This window comes from Orcinus orca, chromosome 1 (genome assembly GCF_937001465.1).
Source record: "Orcinus orca chromosome 1, mOrcOrc1.1, whole genome shotgun sequence".
In the NCBI taxonomy this organism is placed as follows: Eukaryota; Metazoa; Chordata; class Mammalia; order Artiodactyla; family Delphinidae; genus Orcinus; species Orcinus orca.
Genome location: NC_064559.1, coordinates 107,561,338 through 107,586,354, shown reverse-complemented (window position 1 = coordinate 107,586,354; position 25,017 = coordinate 107,561,338). Strand labels below are relative to the sequence as shown.

Sequence of the window (25,017 nt, the reverse complement as noted above, 5' to 3'; positions counted from 1 at the left end):
TGAGAGGCCCGCGTACCGAAAAAAAAAAAAAAAAAAAAAAAGAGTCCCTGCTGGCCACTTTCTCTCTGTCTCGGAGGCAGTGAGCACCGTGGGGGAGGAGTTGAAATTGCTAAGAATAGCCATGGTCTTTGAGACATGCTCTTTTCAAGGAATCAATGGAATTAGAAATGAGATATTAGCTCTAATCAGTCACATATGTTGGGTTCTTAGCCCCTAGGAAAAGAATTTCTGACTGTGGCTCCTCACCCAGTGGGGAAAAGGCATCTACACCTGTGGATCTGGCAGGGCCCCTCTTCTGTCCTCTGGAGGGTCCAGCACAAAAGTACCCCTTAGTATATGCTGTCAGTCTGTCATCTGGTCTGATCTAAAGTGGCCAGGCTTCTGACTAAGCATCCCCTATGTGGCTTTTCAACAAGTGTAGAAGAATTTCAAGGCACACATAGATCTGGACTGAGCCAAGAACTAGGGGCTGGAGGTACATTCCAGCTCCCCTTTGTCTTATTTGCTTATGTTTCTGAGATGTGGAGGTGTTTGGAGAATTAGGCACACAGTGAGAGGATGGGTTTTTTGTTTTACTTTTTATTTTACAAAAATTTAAACCTAAGAATAAATTGCAAGAATAATCACATGAACCCCTGTGTGCCCTTCATATAGACGGAGGATTGGTGAGCAGGTTTTCACTAAGCATGTGAGTTTCTCATTATGGTCCCCTGACCACCTACATCAGAATCACCCCCAGGCCTCTTCACTCAGGACCTCAGGGCAGCCTGGGATGCTGCACTCTGCGCAGTTCCCCAGGGAGTGTTGATAGGCTGGTACCTGTGAACTGCCCTGTTGTGATCCTCAGGTGTCTGTTAACTTGCCCCTTCATTCTTTTTTCTTTTTTGTCTACGTTGGGTCTTTGTTGCCGCACGTGGGCTTTCTCTAGTTGCAGCAAGCGGGGGCTACTCTTCGTTGCGGTGCACGGGCTTCTCATTGCTTGGCTTCTCTTGTTGCGGAGCACAGGCTCTAGGCGCGCGGGCTTCAAAAGCTGTGGCGTGTGGGCTCAGTAGTTGTGACTCGTGGGCTCTAGAGCGCAGGCTCAGTAGTTGTGGCGCACGGGCTTAGTTGCTCCACGGCATGTGGGATCTTCCCGGACCAGGGCTCGAACCCGTGTCCCCTCCATTGGCAGGCGGATTCTTAACCACTGCGCCACCAGGGAAGTCCCTGCCCCTTCATTCTTTGTGTTACCAACTCCACCAGCTCCAATGAGTGGTCAGAATATTGTACTAATTGATACCATCTCTTTAGACCCTGCATTATACCTTTGAAAATATAAACAAGAGGAATCAGCCCCTTTTCCTTTTCTGACATGGCACTCTTCCGCTTAGCTACTACGCATAACCCTTATTCAAACTCAACAGACTTGTAATGAAAATAAAATCTCGTGTTAAGGTTCTTGCCAACTTTTTAATACTTAAGTTTAATTTATGATTCACATTGAAAGTTGGTTTTATAGCCCTGGGCCTGTGCTTAACTAGAAACATCCCCTATGAATTATTTGTGTATGGGTGATGGGTGTGAATTCAGACACACTCACACAAAACACTAGTAGAACTTTTATTTATTTATTTATTACTATTTTTTTTTTGGTACGCGGGCCTCTCACTGTTGTGGCCTCTCCCGTTGCGGAGCACAGGCTCCGGACGTGCAGGCTCAGCGGCCATGGCTCACGGGCCCAGCCGCTCGGCGGCATGTGGGATCCTCCCGGACTGGGGCACGAACCCGTGTCCCCTGCATCGGCAGGTGGACTCTCAACCACTGCGCCACCAGGGAAGCCCAAGTAGAACTTTTAAATGTCAACATTTAAGTATTCCAAAGGGAGCAAAGAACAAAGTTAATTTTCTGGAGAGATTTGAAGTCCAAGGTCTAATCTACAGTTGTTTCTGTTTTGGGGTCTGCATTATGTCATTTAAAATAAGAAGAGTTAAGGAAGCAGGGATGGGTGAAATGGAAAAGGATGGGGACAGGTGGTCAGGGAGCAAATAGCAGATTAGGTGTTGGCACACTGAAGTCGTAGTCAGGCAGCGGAGTCGTGGCCAGGTAAGAGACCCTGCATGCTTCTTCAGATGGGTGAATGTTTCTTGTACATATTTGCATTCCTCACAACACCGTGCCCAAGACTTGCCACAGAGCAGGTGCTTGGCATTTGCTGAATGCTTATATGAATGTCATCCCTCAGCTTCTTATGCGGATGCCACTGGCACAACTTCAGGGCTTAGAGAGGGCAGACGTATGAACCTGCCCCTGGGGCTCACATTTTGGTCTCTCCTTTGGCTTCTGCTGCTCACAAGCCACCACGTTGGCAAAGCTTCAGGAACCACGTCCACTTATGTAGAACAGAGTGTGAATGGAGGCCCTAGAATTTGGCCCCTAGCAACTCTCACTGTGCCCTGGGTGCCTTCTGGGAGGATGCCGTGACCGCTATGGGCACAGCCTCCCTCCCGGAGTTAGCAAATTGGATTTGTGTGTTCACACTCCCTCCTATTGTTCACTCACTCACAAATGCTGCTCATCTACAGTTTTGTGCTGCTTTCTCAGGGAAGCCTAGTGGCCAGATCCCTTTAGGAAACTGACCCCCCTCTCCCTGCACAATACCTTTTATCCGCAGCATTCCTAACCCTGTTCTGTAAGTATCATAAACGCCGAGAGTATCTGGGACCCTTAAAGTTGAAGACACTCACTTTATTGAGGTTCTAACGGAAGGCCTTAGAGTTATGGCTCTTGGAGAAAGGAAGGATAAATGTGATATTTTGGGCACACGCTTTTCCAATTATGGGCAACTCAAACCCAGTATTGCGCCTCATCCATCTCAATCCGAAGGCTGTGGGGAGGCTGCTCCTAGACATCTTTGCACACTTAATCTCAAACCCCACTCATGCAGCTTCTAAATTTTTTAAGATTAATCAAATCTAAGTCTTGCAAAGTGGTGCACTCTGATTTATATGAGTTTTGGCAAACAGGCCCAGCGAATAAAAACTTTCTTAGTTGGAAATGACAGCATTAGGGGGACGAGGGCTGGAGAACCATACCAGGGCACCCTGTTTTGATGAGCCGGTGGCAGCTCCTGGAACTCCGTTAAAGGACTCTTAACTTGGTGCGGTGCTAAGGCGGGAGCCTCCAGGTAGCACGCGAGGACTGGTGTATCCTCCTACCCCTAGATTTATTTTTGAGCTCTAGTTCCCGTGAAGGAAAACCTTAGAAAATCTTGTCTCAGAGGGATTGGCATTAAGCTGTGCAGGATTCTGTGGTAGGGGCTGGAGGTGAAAGTTGAGAAGCTAGAATCAGCTCTGGCTCAGGAGGTCATCAGAAGGATGCCCAGCTGCCCACTGCAGGGGTCAGTGAATTCATACTTGACTCAAGCCATTGCTTTCTAAGAAGGCCCAGTGTAATGAGTCAATCTGGCAGCAGTCAGTATAGCATAGTAACATATAGTTAAGCTTGGTTCTGAGTTCCTGGTTCTGGGTTACTATTCCATCATAAGCATTTCCCTGCAGTGAATTAACCTTGATCTTGGCCTTAATGTTCGGTAATCTTAACTTGTCCCATAAGAGCACTGAAAGTTGAAGCCTTTTGTCTGGCAGTGCCTTGCTCCCCTGCCATGGAGGGGGAATGAACAGAGTCAGCCTGGCTAACTAAGTGAGCTGGGGCACCAGGAAACATGCCAGCACACAAGGGAAGTATTTTGTAGGAAACAGAGGGAGAAGCCCCGTCACACAAATTGGGCCTTCTGATGGGAGAAAGGGATAGCTATGGCCTGTCAGGCTCAGCATCAAGTACACCAGATATGGTGCAGATGGGTAGCAACAAGACAGGTTCCAGACCTACCAGGTAAGGTCTGGGTCAGACCCAGGTAAGGGTCTGAGCCCCTGGGAAAACATTGGTCTTTGTCAGACTGGTTTCAAAACTGGGTGGGACTGGGCCGTGCAGCTACCTGGGAAGGAAGAACTCTTCCTTTCTAAGACATATGTCAAAGGAGCAGTACCCTCTGTGAAAACAGAAGAGGGTTTAAAATTAACACCTAGGAAAAAGTTATTTAAAATAAACATCTGGACAATACCTGGTACGTGTTACTCTACATTTTCTTTTAAGGTCTTTTGTAAAACATGACTAGATTCTCTCAACCCATCACAGGCACTAAAATTTTTTTCTAAAGAGAGCGAAATATCAGAGTAAAATCATGCACCTCCTTACAGACAGGCAGCAGGAATTCAGAGCACAGATTAACCTGGTGCACCAGGCAGGTGCTTGGCCTGCCTTTGCAGAGTTCATTGCTCTCTGAGAAATAAGATTAACACACAGGAAAGTACAGGGACCTGTATAAGCCAGATGATGAGTGCCATACGGATGCAGACAAATGAGCGATAAATGAGGTTCATGGTCACAGGGAAAGGGCTAAAGGACCCAAGGACAAGTGGGGTACAATTGGCAGGGGAAGAATGAGGGTGACAATGGTCAGAGAGGCACAGAGTGCTCTCAGGCACTGGTGAGGTAGAGTGGAGATGGATGGGAAAGAAAGGGGGAGGGCTCAATTTTTAATCTTTCACTTTATCCAATCCAGAAAGCCCATTGGAGATGTGGAAAGATCTCCAACTACTTCTGAGGCTTCAGATCCACTCAAGGGCAAAGTCAAGGTTACCTAATGATTTCCTTTAGTATCCAGGTCTGGTAATGAAATCTAGGTCAGTAAAACAAAGTGACTTTGGCCTAGAATTTGGTTGAGGTTGGCGAACATTTTGCATCTTCCCCCTGAAATTGCCCTGTTGTTCTGTCATTAATAACAGCAGCAGCAGCAACAACAATAATAATGAAAAGCAAACTCTTACTCTATGTGGCAGACACTGTTTTAAGCTCTTTCAGTATATTAACTCATTTAATTTTCACGTCAACCTGATGAAGTAGTTACAAGCATTATTCTCCTTTTTTAGGTGAGGAAACTGGAGCAGAGGCAGTTCCTGCTTTAACCACTGCTTTCCCTGCCTCTTATAAATTAGCAGTAGGATGATCACTGTGTAATATAATAGCAGGGCCTAGCTCACACGTACTTTGTTTGGTTTTGCTTTTAATTATTGTTACCACCTGTTCTTAGGTACCTTGCGCCATCTTGGAGAAATTATTTGAAACTAGTGCCTGGTCAGAGCATTGCTTCTTTCCTGGCATAGTGGGGGATTTGGGATGGTGAGCTGCAGAGCTACCAAGCTCCCTGCGCTTTGCATTCCACAATTGGGATTGTGTGCCCAGGTGTTTCTCACCTGGGCACACTCTACAAGGTAAGCCTTCAAAGTACATATGCCCTTTGACCAGAAGACATGAAATTTAATTATTATACTTCACAATTCTCTTCATGTAATTATTGCATATCTTTATATTGTATTAAAGAATTCCCATTTCTTGAATGTTATTGTGTGTTTATTAAGAACAAAGCATGGTGAGTGCTGTCAGGGGTACAGTGATGAATAAGAAAAGGACTCTGACCTCATTTACAGTGCTCTGAGGTAGGCAGAGTATATGCAAATAATCGTCATGACCAAAATACGTTCTTCCAGGACCAATTCTGTTGTGGTTACACAATTTTTGGAACGTTCAACAAATTCAATTCAATAAACAGTTATTGAATAGCTACTATGTGCCAGGTGCTGTGATAGATTCTGAGGATGCAAAGGTGAAAAAACTTTTGTTCCTGTCACCATCTATAGTTACTCTAGTTTGAAGCTGTGTGAACACACTCTAGGGAAGCCAGAGGAGGGAAAGAATAATTCTGCCTGGTGTGGGGCTAAGAGGAAGGCTTTCTAGAGGGAGCAGCAGTTGAACTGGACCTTGAAAGTTTTGTGGGACATCACTGGACTAGAAGGGACACTTTTAGGACAGGAAAAGGTGAGCAAACCCGCAGAGGCACAGAAGAGTACAGTGTGCTTGGTTAATACGCTCTACCAGGCTGGAAAGAGAAGCTGGAACCAAGCTGTGAAGGACTTTGAATAGCCATAGTACATTGTTTGGACTTTACCTTGTGCAGTGGTGGGAAGGGGGTGGGGAATCAGGTAATAAATTGGGCGATCAGTTCCTGAAATAGTCAATACTGAACTTAATTAGATTCTGGTGACTGCATTGAAAAGCATAACAGATTTTAGAGTTGAAGGGCCAGACTTGAATCCCAATGTGTTGATTATAAGCCATGTGGCCTTGACCAGCTTATTTAACCTCAGCTGTAAGAGGAGGCTAATAAGTATATCAGCCTTACAAGGTCATTATGAGAACAGAAGGAGACATTAGATAAAGATGGTTTCTGTACTGTTAAGCACCGTGTAAATGTTAATTAATAATATTGTTATTTGGCGCCAGAAAAAGGGAGATGCTGGGAAAGTGTCTGTCTGTTTAATATCTTCTCCCTGTGTTGTAGAGAATTCTTGGTTTTTCAGCAGTGTAAATGCCAATGGTTTGCTTTCCACGTGCCATGAAAACTGTTTTTAGATGTGATGCTTCTAAACTTGGTATACAGCCTCGCACAAACGAGGGCAATAGGAAACTAGCATTTTCTGAGTACGGTCCTGCGCCAAACACTCGGCAAACATCGTCTCGTTTAATCTTCACTGTAAGCCTTTGAGGTAGTTATTATCCCCATTCTACAGATTAGGAAATCAACATTGAGAGTTAACTTGTCCAGATTAATTAGGAAGTGGCAGACCGTGGACTTGAAAGTCTTATCTATGCTGTCATGCTTGTTGTGCCTCACTGTGCTGTCCCACAGAGAGCAAGGTGGGCGAAGGGCTGTCTTAGCCCCCAGTGGCCTTCCAATTTCCAGCTCCAATTCACCTGAGATCTTGATATCCTTACAACTGTCTCCTTCTTTATTTAAACTAGCTGGTCCTGCAATCAAATAGCCTAGATCAAACAAGCACACAGTAAATTCTTGCAGAATGACTGGCCAATTGGTGTATCTTTTATCACTTCTCTAGATGTTTTCACCCTGAGCACCACCTACTACACTTTATTGATTTCACTGTATTCTTTGGTCTGCCATTTGATTCTGGGGCCATTGTTCTGGAAGAGTGAATAAACAATACTTTAGAAATTACTCACCAAAGAGATGAAAAGATACTGGAACAGAGGTATTGATAAAACATTCATGGGAGGGAGGCTATTTTAGATGGTCTGTATACTTGTGAATGAATTACATAATGTCTCTAAAATCTGTATGATGATTTATTTCAATGTATTGTAAAATTTAATTCTGTTATAGGTTAGGATTTTTGGTTCCACTTTTAATAATAACAAAAAGCCTTTTATATAAAGTAGAAAGGGCACACACTGAAAAGCAAAGAACAGTCTTTCTTGTTGACTAGCAGTGACATATTTCCTTAGAGGAAAAATCCTGCAGCAGACTTTGAGTGTCAGGAAGAAGAAGAATTTATGACCTTAATACTGTAGCTGAAAAGAACAGTTAACCATTCCTTTTTGAAGCAGAGTATGGAAAGAGGGAAAGGCTTAAGTTTGAGGTTAACTCATCTTTGTTTTTAACTCATTTTTTTTAATCTTGCTCCAAATTTTATTAGCCTTTTAAAATGTGAACTTATGCTAATATAAGTAAATCTGTAGTTTTGCTGCTTAATGAAAGTTCTATTTTGTGAAGGGAAAGCCTGTCATTATGAAAGTGGGCTAAGGGGATCCAGAGGGTTTGAATATTGAGGCTGCAAACCAGGCAGCTGCATTCATAGTCAGTACCTGGGCTGAAAAGGAGCATCACCTTTGGAATGTTGACCAAATAAAATAATGGCAGACATCGCAGTACCAAAATGGAAAATCCAACACACTGACTTTGTTTCCAGTGTGAATTTTGAGTCAATGGAACCCTTGCCAGTGGTGGAGAAACGGAAAGAGCATTGAACCTGGAGGCAGAGGACTGGGTTGCCTGTGTTGCTGCCACTTGTTTGCTGCGTGGGCTTGTGCAAACCATTTAACTTCTCTGAGCTCAGTTTTTTCATTGATAAAATAGTGATGATAGGAGAAAGGTCCTTGGAAAGTCTTTGTTTTCTAGGAGCGTGAGGCTGAATCTTCTAGAGAGGTTATGGACAGGATTAATAAAACCCCATGTTTGACCATGACTAGCATAGTGCCTGGAGCAAAGTGAGCACTCCAACACTGCTTGCTACCTTCCTCATTCCTTCACTCGGTGCTGAGCACTAAGACCACAGCAGGTCCCTGTTAACCGAGAATAACATGTTCAACAGCATCTGCTGCTCTGCCTTAGCCCCGCCACCGCTTTTCTGTTGGTGGGTAGCAGAAGGTATGATGCTACCTGAGCATGTATAATCCATGTCTCCTGGGACTTAAGCACTTGGGAAGCAACTGATTCTTCTCCATATTTGGGTTTCAAAATAAAACTTCTAAACTAGATAGAGGTCTAATTTAAAACTGGAATGATCAAGTGGTTCAAATGATCAGTGTCTGCTATTTACCGTAGCCAAGACATGGAAACAACCTAAATACCCATCGACAGACAATTGGCTTAAGAAGATATGTGTGTGTGTGTGTGTGTGTGTGTGTGTGTGTGTGTGTGTATGGAATATTACTCATTTGTAAAAAAGAATGAAATATTGCCATTTGCAGCAACATGGATGGACCTAGAGAATATTATACTTAGTGAAGTGTCAGAGAAAGATAAATATTGCAATACTATATGATATCACTTATATGTAGAATCTAAAAATAGTACAAATGAATTTCTATACAAGACAGAAGCAGACTCACAGACATAGAAAATAAACTTATGGTTACCAAAGGGGAGAGGGAGGGAGGGAGAGAGGGAGGGACAAATTGGGAGTATGGGATTAATAGATACAAACTACTATACATAAAATAGATAAGCAACAAGGATTTACTATATATAACACACAGAATTATATTCAATATCTTGTAATAACCTATAATGGAATATAATATGAAAAAATAAATGAGTCACTTTGCTGTATGTCTAAAATTAACAATCTTTTAAATCAACTATACTTCAATAAGAAAAAATTGATCAGTGTTTGAGGAAGAAAAGTCAGATTCCACAGAAATACTTAGAAAAGGAGGCACTAGCTAGGATGAGCTCTGGGCTGGAGGGTGTCAGCCTGCAGGTGGGGTGTGGAGGTGGGGGCCAGAAGAAGAGAAGGCTGCCTCAACATTCCTTCATCAACTGCAAATTGCTCTGCCAGGGAGGATTCCCCACTTGGGATCAATAAGCTGTTCTCAGCTGATACTCTTTAAAGCCTAGAAAAGTGTGGAAGCAATCATACCGTGGGGGAGTTTCCACGTGGCCCCAGGCGTGCTGAGGTAGAAGAATGAAAGCTGCCCTAGAGAGCTTAAGAGAGAGGAAGGGAAACAGCTGTGAGCATCTCTGGACAGAAGAAACCCGTGACAGACGCACACACGGTGAGAAAGAGAAAAGGAGCAGGGAGACAGGGCAGCAGGAAACAGCACATTTCCATTCATTTCATCTTAAAAACATAATGGTCTTTTAAAAAAAAAAATTCAGGAACTGGTTCATCCTGTATGAAAATTTGTCTTTAGCAAGTGAGTAAACAAGTCAGGTTTTAACTTAAAAAATATAATTCTCTCCTGTTCACTGTCTCATCAATGTAGGCTTGATAGTACATAGTAAACCTACAGAGTTTAATACTATAGTGGATAGTAGAGTTTAACACTGCATGTGTTGAATTTAACTTGTGACTAGTTTAGGATTGGATGAAACTGGACAGATCCAAAGATGGAAATATGGTCTTTATTGCTTCTTCTTTCACGTGGGCTGGAAGACTGTTGGTCTGTAAAGTAACCAAGATGATAGGAACATATGTTGGGAAACTAAATTAAAAGAAATATGGAAAAGGGGGAGGTAGCTACCACCTATTATGCTGTGCATCTCAATCTTTCTGAGTCTTTGTTTCCTCATCTGATAAATTAGGATAATAATGCCCGTGGGCTTGTGTAAATAAGATTATACAGCTCATATAAGAGGGCTTGACCTATAGGAGTAGAGAGTGGATGCATCAATGTTGGTTCACTTTCTCTGGCAGAGCACCACATTCTCTGGTGAAACATTTGTTGACTGCCATGCAGAAATGCGTTTCATGTCACCTAAGGCAAATGGGGTGTTGGTGATTGAGTTTAAGTTTTCTTTTCCTCAACCTCGAGGGACAAGAGTTAAGTTAGGAGGGTAGATATTTCGTGTTTCTTGCTATGTCAGAGAGTTTGCTGGGGGCGGTTGGGGAGCGGGGAGGGTGATGGCTTTTCTGGTGCCTCTGTTAATCATACACTAAGTGGTTGCCAGGCAGCTGAAACAGCTACATTTTCTGGCATGGTTTACTTACTGCTGGCCTATAGAGAGGTAGCCTTAGAGAGGTTCCCAGAAGAAACTCAACAGTAAGTGTCCACTCCTCTTAGATACCCTGCTAAGCACTTTCAAATGCAATACCCCATTTGCTTCTCAGACTTACTCTAGGAAGTAACATCCCCACTTTAAGGAAGGGAGATCACAGCTGAGAGAGGTTGATTTGCCTGAAGACTTACTACAATCAGCACCCGTACCCTGAGGCTAGAGCTAAATATTGAGCCTGAGTTCCTTGTGAGCTGGTAGAAGGGGAAGGAGAGAGGAAAAAGGACCAAGTCTGTCAGTATTGATTTAAACTCCTCATTGCTTCTTTTGTGCACATCTCTGCAGTGTTCTCAGGCAACCTCTGGAGGAATCCAGCACACACGGAGTATCTCCAGCCACCCCACAGCACATCCCCAGAGCTTCAGCTCAAGAGGTAAGCCGCAGCCCACTCTGCATGCCACTGCAGAGGGCTACTTACAAAAGGGACTGTTTCAGAGTTAACTTCATTTCATTGATGAGTTTCATTTCACTGTCAAACAGACTTGCCTAGGTTGTCCACGAACACTCCTTCATTTAGGAGCCAAGTTGTGGGGTGATTTATAGGGATGTTGTTACTTAACATTATTGCTATTCTTACAGTGATGAAAGAAACCACCACTTCTTAAACATTTGCTGGCTGTGGACCAGCATTTCACATATATCCTCTCTTTTAATTCTGACAACAACTCAATGAAGTAAATATTATCATTCTCATTTTATAGACAAAAAAATTCAAGGAGGTTAAGAGGCTGCACAATGCCCTCTTTTTTTTTTTTGCGGTACGCGGGCCTCTCACTGTTGTGGCCTCTCCCGTTGCGGAGCACAGGCTCCGGACGCGCAGGCTCAGCAGCCATGGCTCACGGGCCCAGCCGCTCCGGACCGGGGCACGAACCCGTGTCCCCTGCATCGGCAGGCGGACTGTCAACCACTGCGCCACCAGGGAAGCCCTATGCCCTCTTTTTAATACTCAAGAATGTGGTCTTTCCACCTCACCATAGTCTCTCAAATAATTATTCTCTACATTGAAATGAGGCGTGAAGACTGGGCTCTGGGATTTCAAGACTGCTGCACTCCTAAATGAATTTCGTCCTCTATAAAGTGAACTTCCATCCCCTAAACCTTTACCCTGAGATAAATTAATGGATCAAAGATAGGAAAGGTGATCTCTGTCCCTTTCAAGGCATCTCTCAAGTTTATGATTCTGAAACCAGGGTACTCCCGCTGGACTTAGCTTTGAATTGTTCCTCACACTCCACCACGGATGCTCACAAGATTGTTGACTCTTTCTTCCTAACGTTTCCTGTATTCATTCCTTGTCGTCTAATTGCACTGTCACCACTCTCCTGTATTATTTCAATAATTTCCTAACTTCTCCTTGCCTCCAGGCTTTTCCCATTCTAAATCTTGCTCCTAGATCAGTCTTCCCAGAGTCATTTTGTAAGTGTCAGTTCCCATTCAGAAACATTCCATTGGTATGATGCATCCATTTAGGCTGGTGTTGGACATGATATGGAAAAAATGATCACAGTATGTTATTAAATGAAAAAAAAAGTTACAAAATACACCCAGTGTTACTATGGGTGATCTATGTGTGGTGGAATCATGGATGACTTTATTTTCTTTTTGCTTATTCAGAGCTTTTAAATTTTTGGCAATAAACATTCTTATAAGATAAAAAACTAGAAGTTACAGTAAAAAATAATGAAAAGGTATTCAGGATAGTGTAAAAGAGAACAATAATGAGATTCTATTCCATTTTTTTAAATTGAATATATTTGACATAACATTGTGTAAATTTAAAACAGGTTACTTTGATACATTTATGTATTGTAGTATGATTGCCTTTGTAGCTATATTTATAATTACATAATTATAGTACAATATTGTTGTCTATATTCATTATACTTGCATTTGATCACTATGGCTTATTTGCTACTCATTGTAAGTTTGTACCCTTAAACAACATCAATCTTATCTCCCAAGATTACATTTTTTTTTACCATTCAATTAGCAGAAAAAGTAAAAGAGTTACAATAGCCTGTGTTTCCAGGGGTGTGAGAAAGGGCATGCTCATGCACTGTAGGTGGGGAAGTAAACTGATACAATTTTTGTGGAAGATAATGTGAAGGATTCATTAAAGTGAAGAATTTGCATATGCTTTTACCCAACAGCTCTAATTTTAGGAATCAATCGTATAGAAAGACAGTTCTCAAAGTTTGAGCTAGGCCAACAACAGTAGCATCACCCGAGCAATTTTCAGGTGCAACCCCTAAGCTACTAAATCAGAAACTATGGGAGTGGCATCCAGGATCTGTGGTTCAACAAATCACCTGGAGAGGTGATTCTGATGCATGTTGAGACTTTAGAGCCACTACAAGAAATACCCTTCCTAAGGAGGTACCTTTGTGTGAACAGAGGCACAAGGGTTGCTGTACAATGATATACATTACTACCTTATTTGTAATGTTGTAAAGTTAAAAACAACCTATGGGGACTTCCCTGGTGGTCCAGTGGTTAAGACTTCACCTTCAAATGCAGGGGGTGCAGGTTTGATCTCTGGTCAGGGAGCTAAGATCCCATATGCCTCGCAGCCAAAAAACCAAAACATAGAACAGAAACAATATTGTAACAAATTCAATAAAGACTTTAAAAATGGTCCACATCAAAAAAATCTTTAAAAAGCAAACAAAAAAAACCCTATGTATTCAGTAGGGAAATTGCTAAATAGGTTTTATTAATTTATCCTGTGAAATACTTATGCATTGGTTAAGGAGAAAATGTATTAGCATGGAAAGATCATTAGTACATATGGCTTAATTTTTTAAAAAAGTATTGGGTTGGACAAAAAGCTCATTCGGGTTTTTCCATAAGATCTTACAGAAAAACCTGAATGAATTTTTTAGCCAACCCAATAATTTGCAGAAATAAATATCTATCATATTATTAACCACAGTTTATATTGTTTAAAAACAATAAATTCATTTATTACTTATGAAAAGAATATCCTCCCACTGGCTCCTATAATATAGAATTAAAACTTCTTAGCCTGGTAATGAAGGTCCTTCGTTATCTGCTTCAGACCTGATTCTCCAGCTCCATGCTCCCCACCCCCAGTATATCCATAAAGAAACTCTGTTACTATCAAATTATTCTGAGAATGGCTTACTACTTAGCCTTATTTCCATTTTTAGTTGAGGAAACTGAGAAGTGTAAAGGTTGAGTGATGACTTGCCTATGGTCACATGGCAGCATTTGAACCTGGATGCCTTTTACCAAGTTCCAGCTCAAGTGTTTGTTCCACTCCTCCAAGCTGGTTGGCTAATTGTTCCCCAGTCTGGAACATACCTCTTTGCCTTTGCTCATGCCATTTTCCTTTCTTAAAGTGCTCTGAATCAAGTCTTACGTCCTCCCTGAAGCCTTTCTCCAGGACCCTAATCAGTGGGGGATCATCCTGAGGCCCTAACCCCCATGTAGTTAAACCTTTCATCAGGTACTGAGCCTCCCTCACCTGTTCTGCAGCATTCCAGGTTTATTCAAGGAGACTCTCATACCTTGGGAAAGGGACTGCTCTGTTCTTTTTTGTTCTCAGTAATTGATCTGCAATAAGTGGTTGTAATTGATGAAAATGATGATGGATTTGTACTTGGATATTTGCTATCAATATGTCAAAGATTTGACTTACATAGCATCAGTGACAGCAATCAGAGAAGCCGGCTCCCAGCACACCAGTCCTTGGAATTTAGGAGTTGGATTAGGGATGCAAATGAGCCTTCTCTAGGTATATCTTTCCGAATAGTTTTGGCTTCTAAGTGGTATAAATGTTTTACTTATTCACAAAATAAAATTGTGTGAAAAGATAAAAAATAAAATAAACTTTACATTTTAATACAAACAGAAACAAATGCATCAAATTGTTTATCAAATTGACAATCTAGGGCTTCCCTGGTGGCGCAGTTGTTGAGAGTCTGCCTGCCGATGCAGGGGACACGGGTTCGTGCCCCGGTCCGGGAAGTTACCACATGCCGCGGAGTGGCTGGGCCCGTGAGCCATGGCCGCTGAGCCTGCGCGTCCAGAGCCTGTGCTCCGCAACGGGAGAGGCCACAACAGTGAGAGGCCCGCATACCGCAAAAAAAAAAAAGAAAAAAAAAATTGACAATCTAACCACACAGAGAAAAGGGTTCAAGTAAAATTCTGAACATAGTGCTCTATGTGCAGTTTCTCAGTGTAGGGATAAAAAGGACTTCAAAGAAATTTTAATTTTACTTAGTTGGTTATTTGTTAATAATTATAATGCTATTGGAATCCTAAAACTATTCTATGCATATTGTTGGACAAAGCAAATAACTAAATGTATTGATGTCGTCATGTAGTAGGCAAAATAACGCCCCCCTTCCCAAGTTGTCCACACCTGGAACCTGTGTTTGCATGGTAAAAGAAACTTTGCAGATAGAATTAAAATTAATTCTTAATTTAGGGAGATCATTCCAGATTATCTTGAGTGGGCTCAGTGAAATTGCATGGGCCCTTAAACGTAAAAGAGAAAGGCAGAAGAGCAGGTAAGGGGGGGAGAGGCAGGAGAGAGTCAAGTTATGAGAAGGACTCAACCTGCCACTGCTGGTCTTGAAGTTGGAGAAAAGGGGTCATGGGCAAAGGCATGCAGTTGGCCTCCAGAAGCTGGGAACAGCCCTCAGTTGACAGTCAGTAAGGAAATAGGGACCTTAATGCTCTAGCCACAAGGAACTGAATACTGCTCACAACCTGAATGAGCAAGAAAACAGATTCTTCCATAGAGATTCCAGAAAGCCCTGCTGATACCTTGATTTTACGCTGGTGAGATTCATAACCAGCCTTTGACAGAAGTGTGAGAGAACAAATATGTGTTGTTTTAAGCTGCTAAAGTTGTGGTAGTTTTTATGGTAGTGTATTGGTTTGCTTGGGCTGCCATAACAGTGTACCACAAACTGGGTGACTTGAACAACAGAAAATCTGGCAGCCGTGTCCAAAATCAAGGTGTCGCAGGCTTGGTGCCTTCTGGGGGCTATGAGAGAAGGATCTGTTCCAGGTCTCTCTCCTGGGCCTGTAGATGACCGTCTTCTCCCTATGTGTTCACATCATGTTCCCTCTGTATGTGCCTTTGTACCCAAGTTTCACCTTTTCATAAGGGCACCAGTCATAGTTCATTAGAGCCCACCTTAATGACTTCATTTTAGCTTCATTACCTCTGTAAAGACCCTATCTCCAAATAAGATCACATTCTGAGATACTGGGGGTTAGGGAACTCAATATGTGTGTATATGTATATATGTATGTGTGTATATATATATATATATATATATTTGTAAATTATGTATATACAAATTATATTTTGTTTATAAATTACACACAGATACATATATATATATCTGTATGTATTTCCCCCTGACCATGTCAACCAAAAGGATCTAAGAGCAGTAACACCACTGCAGCAATGAGCACACCTTGCACCCAGATCTTGATTTCTAAATATCATTTCCCACTAAAGAAATCAGGGCTCTTTGAAGAACTAACTGCTTCTGATTCTGGTGCAGGGCAAACACAAGTGAGCCTGGGGAATCTTGGTGTGCCAGAAAGAAAGGAAATACTTAAAGATTAATGAGGTCACATCAAAAGGACACAGGATCTTGCTTGAAGTGGTTCCCACTGGCCAACTTTGGAATAATTTGAACATCAAAAAGAAAATGACAGTAACGGATTAAAATACATTGAAGTTTTTTGAAAAAACCCATGGGTCCACAGTCATACTGAAAAACAAAGAACTTAAAAAAAAAAAAGGATTCTACCTAATAAATGCAGAAAGAGTGATAGAATTAGAGAATCATTATATTTCAACCCCTACTGTGATAATAGGTTCAGGCAAGTATCATCAGCAGATGCTAACCACTGAGTAAAAAGTTCTTGAGTAACAAGATGTTCACACAGAATCAGTATATTTCCTCACAGATTATTAATTACAAAGGGGAGAAGGTTTGGTTTGGAGAGATTTGGTGGTTATTACTTTAAGTGATCAAACTGAGCATCGCCAATAGTGGAACAATCCGACGTTATTCGAGCCTTTTGATATGAAGCCCACCTTTGGATTATTTTTACTAAAAAATATTTAACTTAAATCTAACCATAAGAAACAACCTTATAAACCCAGACTGTGGCAAACCGCCACAAACCGCTGGTTTGGACTCTTCAAAAAAGTCAAGGTCATAAAAAAACTGTAGCTGAAAAAGCAGTCGGATTAGATTAAAACAAACAAACAAACACCATACGCAATATGGAGGCTTCATTGGATTCTTGGTTTTTTAAAAAATGCTATGAAAGACATTTGGGAAACAATTTGGAAAATTTTAGTAGGAAATGCATATTAGATAATACTATGAAATATGTTGCTAATTTTTCCCTTAAGTGTGATAATGATGTTGTGATTATGTTTGAGAATGTCCTTATTCTTAGGAGACACATGCTGAAATTATTTGGTTCAGTGCCATGATATCTGCAAGTTATTTAAAATAGTTCAGGAAAAATATGGTAAGTTACTGGAACCGGCTCTTACCAGCTCCTGAGAGCAGATAAATATTCAGGAGTTTTGCAAGCCATTTGCTAAACTAATGGTTTAAAATTAGCTTGAAATCAGTCATGGTGAGAGTTTTTTACACCACAGAAACTGGCACATGCTACAACTAGGGCTTCCTCCCCTGCCCCCAGAGACCAGGTTTATCAGCACACCACTGAATATGGAATCAAATTTTAATAACTGGTGAAACATTTCAAGTGTCCCTTGTGTTCAGTATGGTATTCTTTCAACCTTCGTGAAGATTTTAAAATTTTCAAAATAAAAAGTTGGGAAAAACAGAAAAGGAAAAGATCTTCCTTCCTGGGAATGTGAAAATCACAGAGTGAAGGATATGGCCCAGAGAGAGGGCGCTTGGGAATCTACCAGGTGAGACTGGGATGTGTCCGTGACCTTAGGTGGGTTGACTGGGAACCTCTGTCTGAGGCCAGCCTGGTGCCTTCAGGAGAGAATAGTTACCTGTTTTTGCTCAGGGTGCACTGAGCTGCTTCCCTTCCTTCCCTCCAGGCCTGGAGCTGAGCTGCTGGGGGTGAGTTTACTGGATCCCATAGGAAGTTTCTAATTCTAATTCCTTTGAATAAAAGTGTTAAGGTAGTTGTGGCTTGTGTGGTAACTAAGGCAGCTGTGGGTGGCAGACTTCATTTTCCTTTCCTTTCTATTTGTCTTTTCATTACCCGCTGTTCCCCTCCTCCCTCTCATCCTCTCCTCTCTCTGTACTACCAGGAATCCCCACCCCACACCTGTGCCTAACTCACCTGCCTTCTAAAAGACTCAAGACCCACCTCGTCTGCTAAGCGTCCCCACGATAACCTCTGCCCTTCTTTCTCATGGCACTGATGCCTGTTTTACATCCTGACATATTCTGTTCCAGGATGAGTTTTGTGGCCGATATTTTTAACTGGCCTGTAAGCTCTTTGGGGGGCAGGAACTGGATTTGATGTATACTTGTTATGTAAAAACACTTCTTTCCCCCAGCTGGAGGTTAGCATAAAATATCTATCAGATTCAATTGAGTTGCTTTCCTCTCCATCTCTTTTGGATTCTCTTTCTCTCTTTTTCCATTGTTCTCTCCTTCGGTTCCCCCTAGTTTGTTCCCTGTGTTTGTCCCAGGCCTGCCCATGCTCTGTTTAGCTTCTTTCTTTCCCCTTCTTTTATCCCTTTATTTGTCCTGCCAAGGCTGCAGTTGTGGCTGCCTCCTAATTCTGGACCTCTTCTCACGACTTCCCCTTGGTCATGGAACTTTTGCACACCTACTTGCTCTTCAAGAAGAAAAGCTGCCTCTGAGAAACGTACACTGTCCTCTTTCAAGGCTATCCATCCCTCAAGATTCCCGGCTTCACAAAGGAAGTGGTGCTGGGGCAGCACATAACTCTCAGACATCTGCATCCCACATTTTTTTCTCTCCCATCCCCTCTCCACCCACTACCCACCCCCCACTCCCCGCCTCGAATTCTCTGGACTGATTCTTGTGGTAAAATCTCACACGTTTTCTCAATCTATATGCAAACCAGGTAGGATTGACAGCTGAAGAAAGCTGCACATTGCCTGGGCTCAAAGTTATCTGTTCTCCCTCTGAGGGAAAATCTTTGAGCTCCGTGACAGTGCCTCGAAGCCATGGCCCTTGTCCTAGACTCTGCCCCGGCCCAGGCGAGCGCCTGACCCCTGCTAATGTGTGGGACCTTTAGCAGCAGAGAGTGGGGGAAGGTAACCAGAGCCCCCCACATGCCAGTGATTCATGTTCTCTGAAGGGATCAGAGTGTTATTAGAAACCTCGCCTGCCAAATGTGGGGCAAATGTAACCAATTTATTAATGCCGAAAAACCAATGTGTGAAATTGGACCAAGAGGAGAGGGGCGCCAGCCCCTCTCCCCACTTCCTGCTCTCTGGCAGTGACAGAGGGAGGGCGGTGGACAAAGAGTTCTGTCTTCTGCAGGAGGACGTTGCTGTCATAATCACATGTGATAGTGACAACAAATATTCCTGGCTGAAGCTTCAAAGGGCTGGGAGATAATTGCATCCACCATCCTCAGCCTGGCTGTGATGCCTCAGCCTGCAGCTCGCAGGTTGTAAAGCGCATTGGGCAGGAAGGTGGGGAGCTTGGTCTTGGTTTCCCTCTGCCCAGCTCTGCTCCTCAGTATTGGGACCAGGTGAGAATGGGGAAGTAAGAATGCCCTGCCATGTGTGTGCTTTTTTGTTTGTTTCTTTGTTTTAACATCTTTATTGGAGTATAATTGCTTTACAATGGTGTGTCAGTTTCTGCTGTATAACAAAGTGAATCAGCTATACGTGTACATACATCCCCATATCTCCTCCCTCTTGCGTTTACAATGTCTCTCAATTTCCAAACTGATGGCGTATGGTGGTCACTTAGCCCTTTTCTATAAATGGTCTTAGACTGATCTCTCAGGGTTTCCTGGGTGGTTGCAGTTTGTCTCCAGCAGAGAGGGTTCCTTCAGAGCAGTATGCATTTTTCTATGCCTCATTGCCATGGATTGCCCTCTAAACAGGTGGTTGAGTTGAAGACATTAGCAGTCCCATTTATTAAAGAATTACTCTATGGTATGTTATCATTATACGTTATTTCATTCAGTCCCCACACAAATACCTCGTGATGTAAATATTGTTATTCTTGAGGAAACTGAGCTCAGAGTGTTAATGAACTTGCCCAAGATCCTAGGGTTAAGTGCACAGGATTCAAGCCCATGTCTGTTTAACTATGCTCTTCACCACCCAAGTTTAAGAAGTGGAAACCCACAAAATCCTTTGGTAATCTGGTGGGATAGTCAAGAAGCAAATATGGGAAATTTTCTTGCTAAAGCTGCCTTGGAAGTCTCATATTTCAGATTATTAATTTTCGAAGAATCTGCTTACCATAAAAACAATGAACACGCATTTCACAAGAGAAGAAATAAATGTTTATGATGATTTGGAGAAACTTTAGAAACTTTCAAAATGTCAGGCTTTTTTGGGTTGGCATCATTATCATTTTACAAGACTATGGGGTGGGAGATGAGATCTGGTTATTTTAGATTCCTAGCTATTTAGATTCTGGCTAAATGTCATTTATTTTGTAATGTGTCACCACATGTCATGTCTCAACACTAAAGGCAACATAATGTATAGCGGGGAAGTCTGATTAGTAAATCTTTAATCAGTGTCTTGTTAGTAGTTCTGTTATGAAGGAAAGATGCTGATAGAATCCCCTGTACCCGAATGCCATTAAATTCACATGTTCTTTTCTGCTGGAAATGTGCTTGATGCATTATAGTGTCTTTCTGATTGGCATGCTATGCCTAAAGGGCGGAGCTGCCTTCCCTTTCTGGGAGGTTTTTCTCCTCCTCCGCTTTCCAGTGATAGTTTAACTGGTCTTGAAGCTGCTGTGTGTCATGAGGCAGGAGTAGTTGTCTCTTCAACTGAAGGGAAGGAGGGTCAATGCTAACATCACTGAGATCTAGAAGCAAAGTTCAGTCTTCATTTTGAATTAAAATCCAATCAATTCCTCTTGCTTATTTTGGTATCTAGAAGAGTGTCTCTATTTCTTCCTCCATCTCCTATAAGCTGCAACTCCCCCAAATCTTCTTAGAAGAATAAATCACTCACTAAAAAATGTCTGTAAGCCAATGAAGGTATATTTATGTACTTAAAAACAATTTTTAATGTCTGAAAAAGGTGAAAACAGCTTTTTTGTCCCTATAATTTGGCAGCAGTAAAGGACCCTTTAAGAATTTGAAAATTGGGTTGTCCTCTGAGAGTTGAATTAGTAAAATTCATACTCAGTCGCAGTGATTAGCTGTGTCATATAAGAATAATGGCAACTCCCAAAAAAATAATGGCAGTAATAAGAATGCAAGGGACTGACTATATACGTGTCAATCCAACCAAAAGTTGAGCCAAGAATCCTCCCAAGGAGACATGGCTGAAATGTAGGTGTAATTTAGTAAGAGGAAAGGGAATGGAATATACTCTATCCTATCTGGGGATCGACTATAAACAGAGATTGATCCCAGAGGATAAAAAGGAAAATCTAAAGAGTGCCGATCTTAATCTTTTAGAGGCAAAGAAGCCTTTCTAAATGGCTCTGAGCTTTATGATTTTCTTGGTAAAAGAAAATCTTTCATTTTCCTATAGTGAAAGCTCGCAGACTGGCACCTGATAGGCCAAGTCTGGCCCACATACAAATTTTGCTTTGTCTACACTGTATTGAGTTACAGTATTTTTAAAAGTTGTCAATTAATTTCACATAGGAAAATATAGGATTGTAGCTTTTATTGAAAAATTGGGAAGACTTGGCTTAGCTAAACTGTCCACAATGGGCTGGAGCTATAAAGCAGCAGCTGCTCCCTTTAGAAGAGGGTTCACTCTCCAGATTGCCACAGTCTCCACTATTCCCTATCATACCTGCTCCCTGACCTGCTCGACTCATCTATGTTTCAGTCTTTTGAGCCTCTTGGGTTTTGAGTGTGTGACCCGCCTAGTGGGTAAGTTGGCCTTCAGCTACTTGAGCTGAAATTAGCTTCTTAAGACCCTGAACCCTCCTTGTTCTGATTCCATGCTCAGCATGCAACCTTGTGAGAATCTGGCTTCCCATGTAATTTGCCTATAAAGAAAGAATGCATTGATCTTCTGCCCTGAGCATCTTGCTCTATATGAGGTAGTGGCTAGAGTAAATTTTAAAAGGTTTCGGCTTTGGAGTCAGACAGGCCTGCTTCCAATTCTGGCACTGACACTTGCTAGGTAAGGTCACCACGAGGCCTCTTGGCACCCCGCCAGTTATCTTCTCCTGGAGATGTCACCCTGGGTCACCTTGGGCCACATACCAGAATATTCAAATTGAAAAAACATTTTATGAGCAAAATTGATACCCCTAAGTCACAAATGACAGCAACCCCACATCTAACCAACCAACAAACAAACTTAAGTTTCTCTAGAGATAGTACACATAACAAAAGGATAGAAAGCTACTGATCGGAAACACAAACTCTGATGGCTGTCTGTCCTAGAGAGCCGGAAGGGGAAATGGTGGCTAGAACATGGACTTTGAACTTAAGAGACTTGTATTCAAGTCCTAGTTCTTTCCTTTATTAACTGTGTGAACTTAAAAAAGTCATTAACAGCTCTGAGTCCCCAAAATAAAAATTCTCTCCCTACATACCCCATTGAAACTTTGTGTGGATTAAATAAAATAAGGTGGGGAAGATACTAGGTAAACTGTAAAATGTATGGAATTGTTAATATCAAATTTTTATACACCCCAGTGAACATAAGAGTAGAAGTAGGGGCTTCCCTGGTGGTGCAGTGGTTGAGAGTCCGCCTGCCGATGCAGGGGACACAGGTTTGTGCCCCGGTCCGGGAAGATCCCACATGCCGCGGAGCGGCTGGGCCCGTGAGCCATGGCTGCTGAGCCTGCGTGTCCGGAGCCTGTGCTCCGCAACGGGAGAGGCCACAACAGTGAGAGGCCTGCGTACCGCAAAAAAAAAAAAAAAAAAAGAAAAAAAAAAGAGTAGAAGTAGTAGTAGAAGAACCCAAGAGGCCCAAACCTGGAGTTTCTAGCCTGCCAAAGCAGCATTCACAACCTAAAGATCAGTGCCAGGTTCAGAACACCCATAACCTGGAGTGTACATCGAAGCCTGGAGTGCACATCAAATTAGACTCTGGTTTGGGAAGTAAAATAATAATATCCAGGGATAATTAGGGTGGGGGGAAAGAGTCTCACACACTTTGTTGGTGAAAGTATAAATTGGAACAAAGAAGTCACGTCAGCAGTACCTATCAAAGTTTTAAATACGCACTCAGCAATTCCCTTCTAGGAATTTATCCGATGGAAACACTCTATAGTGAGCAAGAATACCTGTACAAGGATGTTCAAGGCGGACTTCCCTGGTGGTCCAGTGGTTAAGACTCTGCGCTTCCACTGCAGGGGGCACAAGTTCAATCCCTGGTCGGGAAACTAAGATCCCACATGCCACTTGGTGTGGCCTAAAAAAAAAACTAAAAGAATGTTTAAGGCAACATTACTTATACTATAAAATACAATATAAAATTAGTGCATATTCTTGTTATGACGGCTATGCAGCATTAACAAAAATGAAGTAGATGTGTGTATATACATATATATATATGTGTGTGTGTGTATATATATATATATGTATATATACTGAAATGGAATGGCTGTCTGTAAGGTATGATTGAGTTACAAAAAGCAAGCTGCAGTACAGTATAAACAGTGTGACCATATGTTTTTAAAATAACCTAGGTATATATATGTACCTAGAAAGAGTCTAAACATATACAAATCTAACTTTTAACATTGATTTCCACTGGAGAGAGTGAGTAGAATGTAAGGAAGAGACTTCACTTTTTGCTTTACATACTTTTATGTTACTTGAATATTTTATAATGACCAGGCATTACTTTTGCAATTTTAAAAACACAACTAGAAATCAAAAAAGAAAAGTTAAACCAATATTTAAGCTAGGGAAAATAGAATAAAATATAATTAAAGAGCTCTAGCCAAAGGTAGGAGTAAGGCCAAGGAACAGAAGCAGGGGCACAGAGCCCAGAGAACCACATGCCTGGGGTCTCCCCAGTAGCTGTTCCCACACACACCTGACCACTGATGTTTCAGGACCACGCCTGCCCTCCTGGACTTGTGGTGCTCTGCTGGCAGAGTCGGTCTGTGTCTGCATAGTTGCCGCTCCTACTGCAGTGCTGCCAGCAGTTTTCCTATTTCTGAAATTGAAGGTTGCAGCAAATGCCTTCGAAATTAAGAGTCGTGCCCATGGGGCAAAGCACTGGGGCTTCTAAGAGAGACTGTTCTGTTCCTGAGAATTTAACTGGACTATCCCTGCTCCTTGACTTCTGCACTTTGTTTTTGTATTAACTCCTTGTGGCTTTGACCTTGGATTTGACCACAGATTCTGATTCTGCCTCTGCTCCAATCTTGTGTCTTCTCTTATGGTAACCTACTGTCCAATTCTGGCCAATTCCATGACTCGGGTTTTCTTCAGGGGCTGGATTTGGGCAATTTCTTCACGCTTGCTTCCAGCACCTAATCCTCTTCTAACCCTACTTTTAACTCTGTCATCCTGTCTCAACACTGATGTCACCAGCAAAGAGGCCAGCATGGGCCCAAACAGAACTACAGACATGATAACTACAAGACATGATAACTCACGATAACTGTACATATGGGGCACTTGGGACACTTGCTGTCTGGGAAGAAGCTGGCCTTAACTTCACATGTGGTTCTTAATGAGATGATAGGAAATCAGTGGGAATGATCATGCTGGAGTCACAGTGCTGTTGTTTCTAACAGCCCCCAACACTTTGGGAGCAATGTGCCTAAGGTAGTGTGTGTTTTGTAAGTTATGACTGTATAGAGGGAGATGGAAGGCCAGCAGCTTGAGCCAGTCTATCCCTTTTAACTTGCCTGGACACTGTCTTCTCCAAATGATGATCCTTATTTATTTTTCATTTCATGACACAGAACATGTGGGAAGATTCCAGGAGTGAACTTACCTTTCTTTTGAACCATCCAGTGTGAGTCAGAATTGTGGCTGCACATAGCTAGGGACCTTTCCTCTTCTCAGACTTCTCAGCAAGCAGGCTGGGTGAGATCTGTGCATTGACAAGGGAGATGGTTAGAGAGATACGGCTTCTCCCAAGGCTGGTATTGAAACCCAACCTCAATTAAGTTAAGAAATCCTCAATTAAGACTGCCTGGCCCCCTTCACCCTGCCAGCTTTTAGGAGCTGAGACAGGATCTCCTTAGGACCCAGAACAGAAGCATTTTGTAATAAAATTCCTTATACATTTTCATTTCTCCATGGTTCTTAAAATAATCCTTGAGCATGAAGGGTGATTTTACCTTCTTTTTTTTTAATGTTAGGGGTAGGAGTTTATTAATTAATTAATGAATTTTTGCTGTGTTGGGTCTTCGTTTCTGTGCGAGGGCTTCCTCTAGTTGTGGCAAGCGGGGGCCACTCTTCAT

At 42.3% G+C, this 25,017-nt stretch overlaps 1 protein-coding gene across 1 annotated transcript in view; it reads left to right on the top strand.

Annotated features, from left to right (window-relative positions):
- Nucleotides 1-25,017, top strand: part of HAO2 (hydroxyacid oxidase 2) — a 213,384-nt gene that overhangs the window by 62,295 nt on the left and 126,072 nt on the right. The window contains exon 3 of the mRNA XM_049702286.1: nucleotides 10,736-10,823. The gene's annotated coding sequence lies outside the window, so the exon portion shown is untranslated. The remainder of the gene's footprint in view (nucleotides 1-10,735; nucleotides 10,824-25,017) is intronic.